The following is a 12,625-nucleotide window of genomic DNA, read 5'->3' on the forward strand; positions in this document are numbered from 1 at the left end:
TGCCGGTCGTTATGTGGAGGAGTTTCGGTTTGTCACGAGGGATAGTTTTGTTATTTCCTTAATTATTTACATCGTTTTGTATACGGATTCCGTGTAATTTGGAATTCGAATTCTAATCGTGTCTGGTTGTAGCTCTTTGAGCAGGGTATAAATATAGACCCTAGGGCCTTGTAATGAGAAATCAATCAATCAATCAAACACACGTTTTTACTCATATTCCAGCATCTACTTTTCGACGACTTCATCATACTTTTTTCCTTTTGTTACGAGTTCTTAGGAATTCGTCGACTTAAGCTCGGCGTGTTCTCAAGTTCCGCGTGAGTACCTCTTAGCCGTGACATCCGGGCGCATCGCTGTTGTCAGGACTAAAGTATTCGAGTTATCACCTTTGCCGATAGCAAGGTCAAATCGGCTGGCACGCCTTAACGTTTGAATCGGGTATTAGCCCTTTGTGTTTGCAGATCTGTTTTGCATCAACAGAAGGCTCATTTATTGACAAGAAAAGTAAAAATGTCTCAAAGTACACATAAGTAGAGAGAGAGAGAGAGAGAGATCATGCTTGTTAAGGAGTATAATAAAGTTTATCATCATGTTCCATGCAGACGAACTTATTCATGCTCGGATCTAAGCTTTCACTCTACAATATATGTAATTCAAGTGTGCAATCACATCTTTCTTATCTGAGCTCCACATATACAAAAGGGAGAAAAAGAACACAATACAATGATATGTCGTGGTAAGGAATATACACCATTAAATGTTTGCACAGTAGCATTTGAGGAGTATATGTGAGCTATGCTTTAATTTTCAAAAAAAATGTTCCAAGTTACTTGGAAAGGTGACTTTGTTTCAGAGCCATTTCACTTCTCAACTACTGAAGGATATATATTACCCAATCCACATATCCTGCAGGTATATCAAATGTATTGGAATGAACCTTATGCTAGCTTCATATCTTAAATAACTATGTCCATGTTTACTTTGTTTCTAACCTTCACTCAAGGACAAGTAAGGAGCTACGTGTGGGGGACATGTCAATGTCTCACAAATGATAGGAACCAAGCAAAGCATGAACATATTTTATACAAATAACTTGGTTCCATATGTACATGCACTCTATTTGACCATATGGGAAATGTGAGAGAAAACATAGGCTGGTCAGCCCACATAGGGGGTCAACCAACCTCCAATGTGGGGCCACAGGGGTCCACCTCTAGTGAGAAGATTGGAAACACACCCCCTAATCATTTCTAGGCCTTGGATGGAGCTTGTGCTTTCCCTATACAAGAGATATTCAACACACAATGATTGATAGACCCACCATAGTGAAAAACTTAATGTGACAATATCTCCACATCACCCAAAACCCCAACATGATGAGTGGGCCTAGCTTCTAGAGGAAGGAAACGGCCTAGGGGGAAGTGGGGTGTGAAAGGGTGTCGATTGACCTCCTAGGTACATCCACTATATCACACTTTCACATCCATGCAAAGAAGCAAACATCCGCACATGTCCAACATCCATTCAAGATTGGTTTGATCCAAGGGAGCCAAGATTTAAGCACCTAGATTCATTGGTACCCCCTCAATCTCAAGACACCAAGGAAAAGTTGCACATTCTACACTTAGGCAAAGCCCTACATTAGTTGTAGTATAGAAATAGAGAGAGAGAATGAGGGGAGTGTGGAGCAGTGCTAGGGCTTGTCAGCACCTTCTCCAAGCTATACCTAGGTAGATGTGGGATTGTCTCTAATTAAGCATCTAGGATATCTATGGTAGTTGATCTCTAGTTTCGGTAACTTTAGGAGACTTAAGTTGTTCATTGGTTCAGTGCTCCTTTTTATTATATTGTCTAGCCTAGCTATGGGAACTTCATTGCGTAAGGTTAGAGTGGTAAGTTCTAGTGTAGACGTGGTGTCTAGGCGCTTAACTATGTGCGTGACTTTCCCCAAGGATTGTTTGTGGTAGCTAGTAGGTGGTGACAACCTTATCTGATCTCTATATTCCACCATTCTCGAGCAAGTTTTAAAAATCATAGGATCACCATTAGGATGTTAGGTGCCCTACTCACCTCTTTCTGGTGCTAAGCTTCATCTAGTCATCCCGGCGTGAACAACCTTTTTTATCTACCTAACTTTTTTCTAGTTATCATAACCATAGAAATCATCTCTACCCAACCTATCACATATACCCTTGAGTCATTCTGGGATGAACCTGACTCTTTGTTAGTTGACTTTATGTTCCCCATGGAAATGTATACCTTGTAATACTCGCGAGTAAAAGCTACATTAACAGTTGTGTATTTGCAGTTTTATTTGTTTGCCACTTTTGGTGTTAGAATTTTCTAAAGATTAATTAATGGTCTACAGTGAAGTTATCATACAGCGAGCATTTATGAATATAACAAGAATAGACATACCACTAGTATAGTGTTAATCATGTAGCAAGAAGGCGCTGCTCTTGCCTTTTCCTACTAGTTGTTGGGTTGCCTCTCCCTATAACTAGCATTTGGGCCACATGCCAAAAACTTTGGTCCATGAGGATATAGGCATGGCTGCACCATGCGGAACTCTACTTATCGGCCAGTTGTCGATCCAACCTCAGATGAGAAGAGGAGTCAGAAGTGATCATAGGGCCACCATCAACTAGCTTCACCTTTGTTAGGGTTTTGATTTCACACAATGAGAATATGAGAGATGGACAGAGGTAGATGAGTGGTAGATGATTGAAGTGCTATTGATTGAGATGAGGAAAGGATCGGTTGTGGCTTGGCCTATGAGTGTGGGCTTTGGCCTGGCTTGGAGTGATGGTTGTGACCATGCAAACAACAAGATGCAATGTCGTTTCTTCCATCCTCCCAAACCTCTTAAGTCACCACCTAGTTGTTCCTCTAGTTGTGATCTGTGCTTGCACAAGTACTTCACCGATCATGGAGACGGAGGGTGTTCTCGAGACCTTGCTAACTTGATGTGGCCGCCCTAGCTTGCCGATGGGTGTATCTACCCTTGTTTAAAAGAATATTGAATAATGTTTCTATCATATGATACACATACACCTCAATTGGACTCTAGATGAAAGAGTTAGACTACAACAAATTTGACATTCTATGACTACGTGTATTTTCAATAGATCATATAATGTTTGTCATGATATAGGATTTGAGATGCTTCGGTGACAAAAATTGCTTCATCACCTATCTTTTTACTTAAATCATCCTTCTTTATGTTCTGAATTTTTCCTCATAGAACTTATGACAATAATTTTTTTCACTAATTTATAGTGATAGGAAACTAATAGTACATCACTTTGTCACTAAGTTTTTCATCATATGGAACTTCTTGAGCAAGGTAGGCTAGACTGAAGTGATAGCAAGTTTAAGTCTAAAAGTTATGTGTCAAAAAGTTTTAACAATGGTTTTTTAGTTGTTATACAATCACTTACGACCATAATAAACTATCTACAATAAGTCAGTTTCTATCAGTCTAATTTTATGGCTTGTTGTGCTGACATCGTATATTTCTAACCATGGAAAACAAATGGAGCTGCTATATAACAAGCACTCACTACCAACAAATTTAAACAATATATCTTGAACTACTTTCCTCCTACAGCTTGAAACACACGAACTATAGAGCTTTGAAATAATGATCCGATCTTTGATCGAATTGATACATTTCATACCGTACCATCCTATAGTTGTTTTGAAGTCAAGCCTCCTCCTCCAAGGAGTGAGCCTTACAATGTCATGCAAAGTTATTTATATAGTAGTAATTAACCAATATTTGAGCACCATATACCCTATCACACGATTCTCATGATGTATGCATGGAATGTTTTCCTTGTGAGTGATGCATTTATTTAGTCCAAAATGTGCTAAGCTATCTATTCAAGAATAATTGCTATATTTATGTTACAGCTAATGCTAGCTAAAATAAAATGGTATGATTATGAAATTTATCACCACTAAAATAAATCATTGCTATATTTATGCAATAATTAATGCTAGCTAAAATATATTGGAATGATTAGGAAATTTATCGTCACCTAGCCTATCACAATGCTCATGATGTATGCATGAAATGTTTCTCTTGTGTTCTAGGTATTTATGAAGCAAAATATGCTTAGTTACATACACCACATTACTATAGTGAGTAAATGCTAATCATAATATGGTGGTAAGACTAAGCACCGCTATAAGTTGCTCTAAGCTCCTCCTTGATCTATATATACAAACACCACTCGTCTCCTCATTTCGTATCAACACAAGAGCAGCCATTTCCACTTTGTTTGCAGATTTTAGTAGCTAGCAAGCTCGATAATTGCTAGGAGCTATGGCGCACAAAAATTTGAGTCTCCGGTGGATCTCCAACAATGCTACTCGGCGTGCAACATAAAAGAGACGCTACCAGGCCTTTGACTAAAAAGGCTGGTGAACTCATCACACTCTGTGGCATCAAGCACTCCCAGAATCCAGAAATTTTGTGAGAGTGCAAAACATGTCACAAAATATTGTTTTACTCTCATGAAAATAATGTGTGAGGGTACACCATCACGCATGAACTCTCACAATAATAGACACAGAAAAATCAAATTTTCATGAGAGTTCACTGCCACGGATTATTTTCATGACGGCCACCCTCATGAGAGTAACATTGTTGCTAGGTTTGCATCGGTGTTTTCATGACGGCTTTTTGTGGTATTTCGTGAGAGGTCACCTTCATGAACTAATTTCGTGAGAGTCACCATCATGAAATGGATTTCGTGAGTCACCCTCATGACATTGATTTCATGAGAGTATCACAAACACAAAGAATATAGTATTTCGTGAGAGAACACCACCATGAAAACAAGTTATTTCGTGAGAGTATAAACCACCATGAAAATTACCCAATGTGAGCATCTCAATTCAAATTCAAAATGCACACATATGGTCCAAATGTCTATCCATTACACAAATACAATAAATTCCAATACATGGATATATGCTTCTGATTCCAATCCCAATATATTCCAACTTCATCCAGGTGTCCAACCATTACACTAAAAGACAGTATTGGCTCACAATCCTAGCCATTCAACATATATAGCACATATATAGATGCTTATGTTGTCATCCTCTTCATGGCTGCAATTTATGCTGTCATCTTCACAGCCTCTCAAATATCTGTTGTATCCCATTTGGATCCAAACTTCATTACAGCTTATGTGTTCAAAGTGCTAGCCTTCTCAGGGCCAAACTTATATTCCTACATTACCACAAAATGAATGAAGTTACAGAATAGGCTAAGAACATGGCTAAGGTAATTTAAATTACAATGATGGTGAAAGTTATCTTGAAACAGAAGAGGTTCAAATTATCATGCTAATGCCAGTTAAAGAACATACTGATATTGTACTAATAGGCATAGAAAAAATCAAATATAATCTGTAAAGAAAAAACAGTTTTCTGAAAGAGTATGTTGCATAAAGAACGGACTTTCTTGTTAAGTAGAAACACAGTGCAAGTCCGTGAAGATTCTCTAACAGAAATCTGCACATAGTCACAGTCATAGATGAAAATTAGTGGGAATAGACCATGACTCACTAATCAGCCGTAAGTATTCTGTTCACTAGAAACAAGACCATCTCAGTTCCAATCAGGAATATACAGCATACAAATAGAAAGAAGACCATTTGAGTACCCATATGAGGACCATAAAATGGCATTTAACCTTATCAAATAATTAAAAGAGTGCAATTTCAGAGAACAACAACAATTTCAGAGCAGTAAATGGGGACCAATATACATCACAGGTAGAATTTTTTCGCAAGATAAATTCAAAAAAAGACAGCATGCAACCTATAGTACTAGTAGTAGCATCCATCAGATCTGAAATTCATTCTCACAGCATTCAGACATCTAAAAATGAACCTGGAATGATGAGAACACAACACTATGGAACCCAAATTCTCAGACTTAAACCCAATTTCCAAAATAAAAAGAGGGGAAAAGGACCCCTTATGCATTCTCCAGCCAATGATTAGGCACTAATGACTCAGTGTCTGCATTATGCAAGCTAGCGAATCAGAGATTTATTAGTTAAAATTTTAACTAGGGTTGGTTAGCTTGGCTCTATTGCAGCAATACTAATTACCAAGTTCCGGGATCATTCTGATCAATCAATTCCGTGAAAATTGTCAAGTTGAAAGGTATCTGAACAGGCTAGACAAAACAAAAAGCTATCTGAACACGCATGCTAGTAGCTTCAGATCATACAAGGATTTAAACTAATAAATTAAGTATCAGACATAGAAACATTGGAGCAGCACATAAATATTGTTGCCTTGTTTCTGCGAAAATAGATAGAGACCTAAAGAGAACAGACAGCCAAAGAAGTTGAACATACATGGAGACTCACCACGACGGTGGATGGTGGGACCTCGTAGTTGTTCAAGAGATGGAGCTGGAGAGGGACGAGACATATAGAGTTCTCCAAGATGTCAGGGTTTTGTAGTCCTGCACTAACTTTGTGTTGTTATACCACACTTGTATTTGTCCTTGAGATCTTTGCTGAGGCTGTAGTTCATGTCCGAGCAGTTTGAGATGAACTCTCAGCAGGCTTGGCTGATGGTGTGTGCTCTAGAGAGAGTGGTCATGTCATCGGTGTTGATGTCCTTGGCAGCAAAAAAGTTCAGCATCTTGAGGTCATTGGAGAACAGCCTAAGCTAGAAGATTGTAGCCTCGTTGGCGAGGGACACATGCCCATCATGGCGACTAACAGCCATCGAGAAGTTGATCATGCCGTTGTGTTGAGAAAGTTGGACACGTCGCCATTCTCTCTCTCTCTCTCCCAGGGACACATATGGTTGTGTTTGGTTCATGTTTAAGACCTGGCCTAGCTAGCCAACTAGGCCAGGATATCTCTAGCCGGGCTCCCACAATGCAAGATGTTGGTATTTGGTTTACCTGTACTAGTGAAGCCTAGCTTGTCTATATCATGTTTGGTTGCTTGCTTAACTTCAATTCGCTCACCTCTTCCTTGTGAAGTAGAATGGGGACCATTATGCTCTCTAAAGTTGATTAATGAAGTATTAGAAATAGAGAAGATAAGAAAAAAGAATATAGAGATAGAGATAGAGATAGAGATAGAGATAAGAGTAAAGATTGAAATCACTTCTCCAATTATTCACTTCAATACACTACACAAAGTTAAATTAACTTGAGGATCATAAACAGAACCACAAAGGAACGTGTAGTAGTCTTCTTGGCGGTGTGAATAGTATAAATTGATTTATACTAGCAGTTGATTAAGGTTGCTGCCAATGAAGATATATGGTACTGATGTTTCTCAAGCTGGTTCTAGTAAAATTCACTATTCGTACTAGATTTTCACAGTGGCGGTTGAAATTGCCACTAGTGAAGATCGAAATATACCACCATTAGGAACTGTTTCTATGCTAGTGGTAAACTTCACAGGAATTCAATTTTTATATATGTAGTGATAGGAGACTAATGCCAAAAGTTGCAGAAAACCAAAAACATTGATGTAAAAGTGATATACATAAAGAGAATCAAATTGCTGTCTAAAAATATTTTACTGCATATGGTAAAAAAATGTATAAAAGCATAAATTGTTAACTTTTTTCTATTTAATATAATGGTATAAATATGAACTATTACAATCTCTCATACTTATAATTGAGTAAATACAATGGAGTAATAATTCTGACAGCTTTTTGAAATGAACTGTGCGAGACAAACAAAAAAAATACTCTCTTCATTGCAAAATAATAATAAGTCGATCCTGCTGGTTTTTCTAGATCTATTGTGTTTACTATACATCTAGAGGTTATGTCTATCTAAATAATAAAAATTATGTATGTAGAAAAGCTAGCTATAACATCTCATAGTTTGGAATAGATGGAGTATTTTTCTTGCTCCATTGGCTCACCAAATTAAGATGTTGCATAATGAGTCATGCTTACATGCACGGTCCGTGTACTAGTGAATGGATGGCCAAATAGCCAGTTTATAAGCATAACTCTATAACAAATTAAATGTCAAAATCGCAAAGGATGCAATATAACCAGATAGCTAAAAAAATGTTACAACCCATGGATTACATATAGAGATACGCCCTTCAATGATTTTCTTCCCCATATTTAAAGGGGTGTATAGCTCCTACAATGACTTCTCACCAAATTAGTTTAATATAAAGGGGCATAGATTTCTGCTACAGTGATTTACCACCATTAATTAGAGGGCAAATCATTACTAGGAGTAACTCCTAAAACCATGTCTTTCTCCATATCTCTATCCCTACTTCTCTATCTCTAGACTAGGGGTATCTCTCTAGCTATCTACTAATGGCATTTTTGGGACATGAATGGCTATAAATACCTAGCTGACACATTATCTCCCTTGGTGTATACGCTGGCACTCTGCATATAACCACCATGTCCACGAACAAGAAACATCTGGTCGCTGCCTTCGTCACCTTGGCCTTGATCATGGCGTCATACCGTGAGTTCCCAGCTGTATGTACAACTGATGAGTTTAGCACAACCGTAGATATTAGTACACTATATATTGAATTGGGAAATGAACAAAGTGAGCTAGGGGTGATGAACAAATGCTTCGAACTCTCCAAATAAATCACTCGATCTCTTGTGGTTATTGCAGGCGCAACAGGAGACTGCGAATTTCAGACAGAGATCAGGTGCTGGTCCGACAAGATGTGTGTGACCATCTGCTTGCAAATGAATTGCAGCTTCTCCAATGGCTACTGCAAACTCTTTAGGTGTATATGCACCCGACACAGCCACCGCCGTGTGGACGGCCATGGTGGCGCCGGGATGCTTAACTAAGGCCATGTTTACCAAAGTGGTAACCCGATTCACTCCATGCCAACGTTTGAACCCCGATTGAGCTAATTTGGATGAATATACATGGTGGGTTGCCGAGCGTCAAGCAAAATTTATATACATACAGAAGCACATAGATTGACAATAGACTTGCTATCCATGATTCATTCATCTCTAACATTCGAATTAAAATCTGATATAAAAAGATCATGACCAATCTAAAATTTATCTCTAAAATAAAAAAACATTAGAAAAAATGAAAAATGGACCAAAAAATCATCTCCAAACAACAACAACAACAAAAAAATCATCCAAAAAGATCAGAAAAAATACAAATTACAAGTCTGGATATAAAACAACTTATCATGCAGGACCATGTTGGATAACCTTCTTCTTTCATTCTATTGACACGAATTGTAAGTGGATAACAAGCCAATTTTCTATATCAACTGCTAGATCATATCCTGTAAGTGCTGAATTTTCTTCATGAGACTCTATACAGTAACTAGAGATGAATCCGGCAAATTTCAGAGAATATGATATCATTACCCTTGCATATCCATGGGAGATTCTGTTCTGCTATGTGTTCAGAACTATAATAGCCGAGATTCAATGACCTGGCACAACTCTTTATCTATAAACAAAATACTCTAAACTCTCTGAAAAATACTGACAATAGGTGCCACTAAACTACTGCTCCTATCAACACGTACACATATATGCACACAAACTACCGTATACATTCTACCATATTGATCCTAGAAAGCCGCATACATATAGTATCGAGAAATAACTCACCAAGTAATGTGATAGTCTTGGTGCACATGAACACTAATGACACACCATATCTGTGGACAGAAGCATGGAATTTAGATGCTACCATATCACCAAGTCACCAAATTCAAAGACTAAACTCAAAACACAAAACTAACCTTTTTTTCTTATCCATATTAGATGTGCTGCTGGTTCTGCATTCACAGAAATTTACATGTTATATGCATCTTTGAAAACATCAAAAGTTTCACCTTTTTCTTTGCCGATGAGTTCTTCCATGGTGTTGATGACACTAATGCATTTCTTGATAGAGTATTCATCTGTGTGCTCCTGATCCAGCGTCTGCTTGCAATACAAGGAAGAGGTGCGGCGTGACAGTGGACCAGCGAACGACGCACGGATTCCATGGTAGTGCAAGCAGCACATGAGCTTGGTGGTGGTGGAGGGAGATGCGAGCACGGAGGTGAGGGGTGCGCTGGCTCAAGCCTGGCAAGGCAGAAATGCACACCCCCTCCATTTCTAGCAAGCCTGGCTAAGTGCCCATGGGTAGCTAACTAGGACCTGTCTGTTTATCCAACCAAACAGGCCCAAGTTGGCTCTATGGAGCCTGAATAAGGGGGAGCTAGGGAACCAAATAGGGCCATGGAGTGCTAGGACACCCAAGAGAACATCTAGTAACGTCATGTGTTGTGGGGGAGTACGGTGCCTAGTGGTTGGTGGCAGTTATGGGGTGATGCGGTGCAAATGGCCTTGACATGTTCGGCGTTGCCCATCATCTTCTGAGACACGAAAATTCTGCCATTAATAAGGGTTGATGCTCCTACTTATAAGGCCATTGGATGTTGTTTCAGAATGTATGCCAAACCTTTATAGGCCTTTGTATATATCTCGTATTTCATGAAATTAACCGCTTTTTATCGCAACATCTCGTGCCACTCACTCATCTACCACTTTTTGCTTCACTTCTCTTTCTCCCAAGCCACACAATAGCGCCATCGTCCATCTACTCCCCGGCGCACCACATATGTAGTAACTCCACCACATTGCGTGCCCCCTCCACCTCGCTACACCACCCCTCCACCTACACTGATGTGTGTCCTCCAGTGAATGTATGAAAAGAAAGCGAGAACGAATCTATGAATAGAAATATCCATTGGTCTATTTTTCACAAAAAAAATTGAATAGATATTTTAATTCATAACACCTAAACTTTCAAAACTTTATCTCTACTTTGTCTTGAATATGTTATTTAAACTAGCAATTCAGGTCTTGCTGCATTTCTTTGCTTTATTAAAGGACAGACCCAGTGCTGTTGGAGGCTCCTACCTGTCGCTGCTAAGCTGATGCATTATAAAATCGTGCCTTAATGATGAAAATCCTAGCTCAAATGTTAGACCACAGAGGCAGAGGGAGCCAAGAACCCAACTGTGTGCCTTAATGATGAGATAATGGGTAAACCAGTGTATATTTACAGAAATTGTGTACATTTCCCTCAGAACTAGTAGATGAGAAACACAAAACTAACTACAGCACAGAAAGTAGTAGATGAGATATTTAAAATATGGTGTGTACAGGAACTCAACATAAACCAGACCCTTCAAAAACTGAATAAAGCCTTGGATGGTGATAGAATAAGGCCATGCTATTCTCATCACATATGCTTGGTACGTGGGCCTCACGCCACATGAGATTTACTATTTCATATTATAAGGTGGAGTAAAAAATAGCACACATCTCAAGACTACCCATGTGGTTGCTTGTGTGGGAGCATGAAGATTTAACTTTCTCATCATCTACTAGCTACAACAAAGCGAGAATTTTTCTTAAACATTGGTGCAAACATTGGTAGGAGGAACCCAACAAATATGCTTTCTACTTATTTTAGCCAACTTGAAAAACTCATTGATTGTACCAATTGTTTTTTTAGAAATTATTGGAGATGCTCTAACAACCTGACTTTGATGGTATGGCACAACTACTTCTTGGGCTAATTTGGAAACTCAAATCCTCTTGGATCCTTGACTTTTTCCAGGGTAGGAAATCCATGGAGAAATAATTTGAATAACCATTTAGTTCTTCATGGAGGGTCTTCCATCTCTTAGTGTGCCTCCCCCTTCCTTCCAAATTGGCCCCTATGGAAATTAAATGTTGATAAGGCCAATAAATTTCGGATTTGGTAAAACATAAGAAGGTTAAATTCCCTAGTGCGCTTTTAGAGCTCGATAACGTGTATCTGTATATATATGGTTTGGTCTTATCCTTGTATACTTTTGTATGCGACTGTAGTGTCATCATTCATCACCGATTAGTATATACTGCTATAGTGGTATCGATATATAAAGCATGCACTCCACTAATAAAGTACTATACCTATGTACCTAACTAATGCACAACTGAGTATGAACAGGCTCTGAAGTGCCGATAATATTCATAGGTGAAGCGTCCTTGGTGCAGATTTATTTTCAGCAAAATGGCAGACTACTATGTACTTTCTTAGTAGTTTTGTGTATTGCCGGCATATAAAATTTGTTGAATTGAATACTTCTACATTGTGAAGTTTTAGTGGGGAGACTGGGAAAACGTGGCAGAATTTAATTCTCTAGGACTAAAGTAAATGCAATTGGGGTACTCCCTCCGTCCCTGAAAGCTGCAATTTCTAGAGTTGTCTTAAGTCAAATTTTTAAAACTTTGACCAAATTTATAGAAAAAAACACTAAGATTTATAGTACCAAATTAATATCATTAGATTTATCATTGAATATATTTTCATAAGATACTCATTTTATGTTATACATATTGATGCTCTTTTCTATAAAGTTAGTCAAAATTAAACAAGTTTGACTAGCACGGATTCTAGGAATTGAAGCTTTCAGGGACGGATGGAGTATTAAACAACAACACGATATGGTGTATTAAGCTAGGACTAAAGTAAGTGCAATTGGGGTATTAAACAACAACACGATATGGTGTATTAAGCTTTTTATAAGCCTGTTCATGCTGCCTTACTC

General features: G+C 38.4%; 1 long non-coding RNA gene across 1 annotated transcript; it reads right to left on the reverse strand.

Moving 5' to 3' along the window:
* On the reverse strand, positions 4,928-6,770 carry LOC110435832. Its single transcript, XR_002453685.1, has 2 exons — positions 6,398-6,770; positions 4,928-5,245 (listed from the first exon to the last, which is right to left on the reverse strand). It is a non-coding gene; the product is annotated as an uncharacterized LOC110435832 (long non-coding RNA).

This window comes from Sorghum bicolor, chromosome 5 (genome assembly GCF_000003195.3).
Source record: "Sorghum bicolor cultivar BTx623 chromosome 5, Sorghum_bicolor_NCBIv3, whole genome shotgun sequence".
NCBI classification, from domain to species: Eukaryota; Viridiplantae; Streptophyta; class Magnoliopsida; order Poales; family Poaceae; genus Sorghum; species Sorghum bicolor.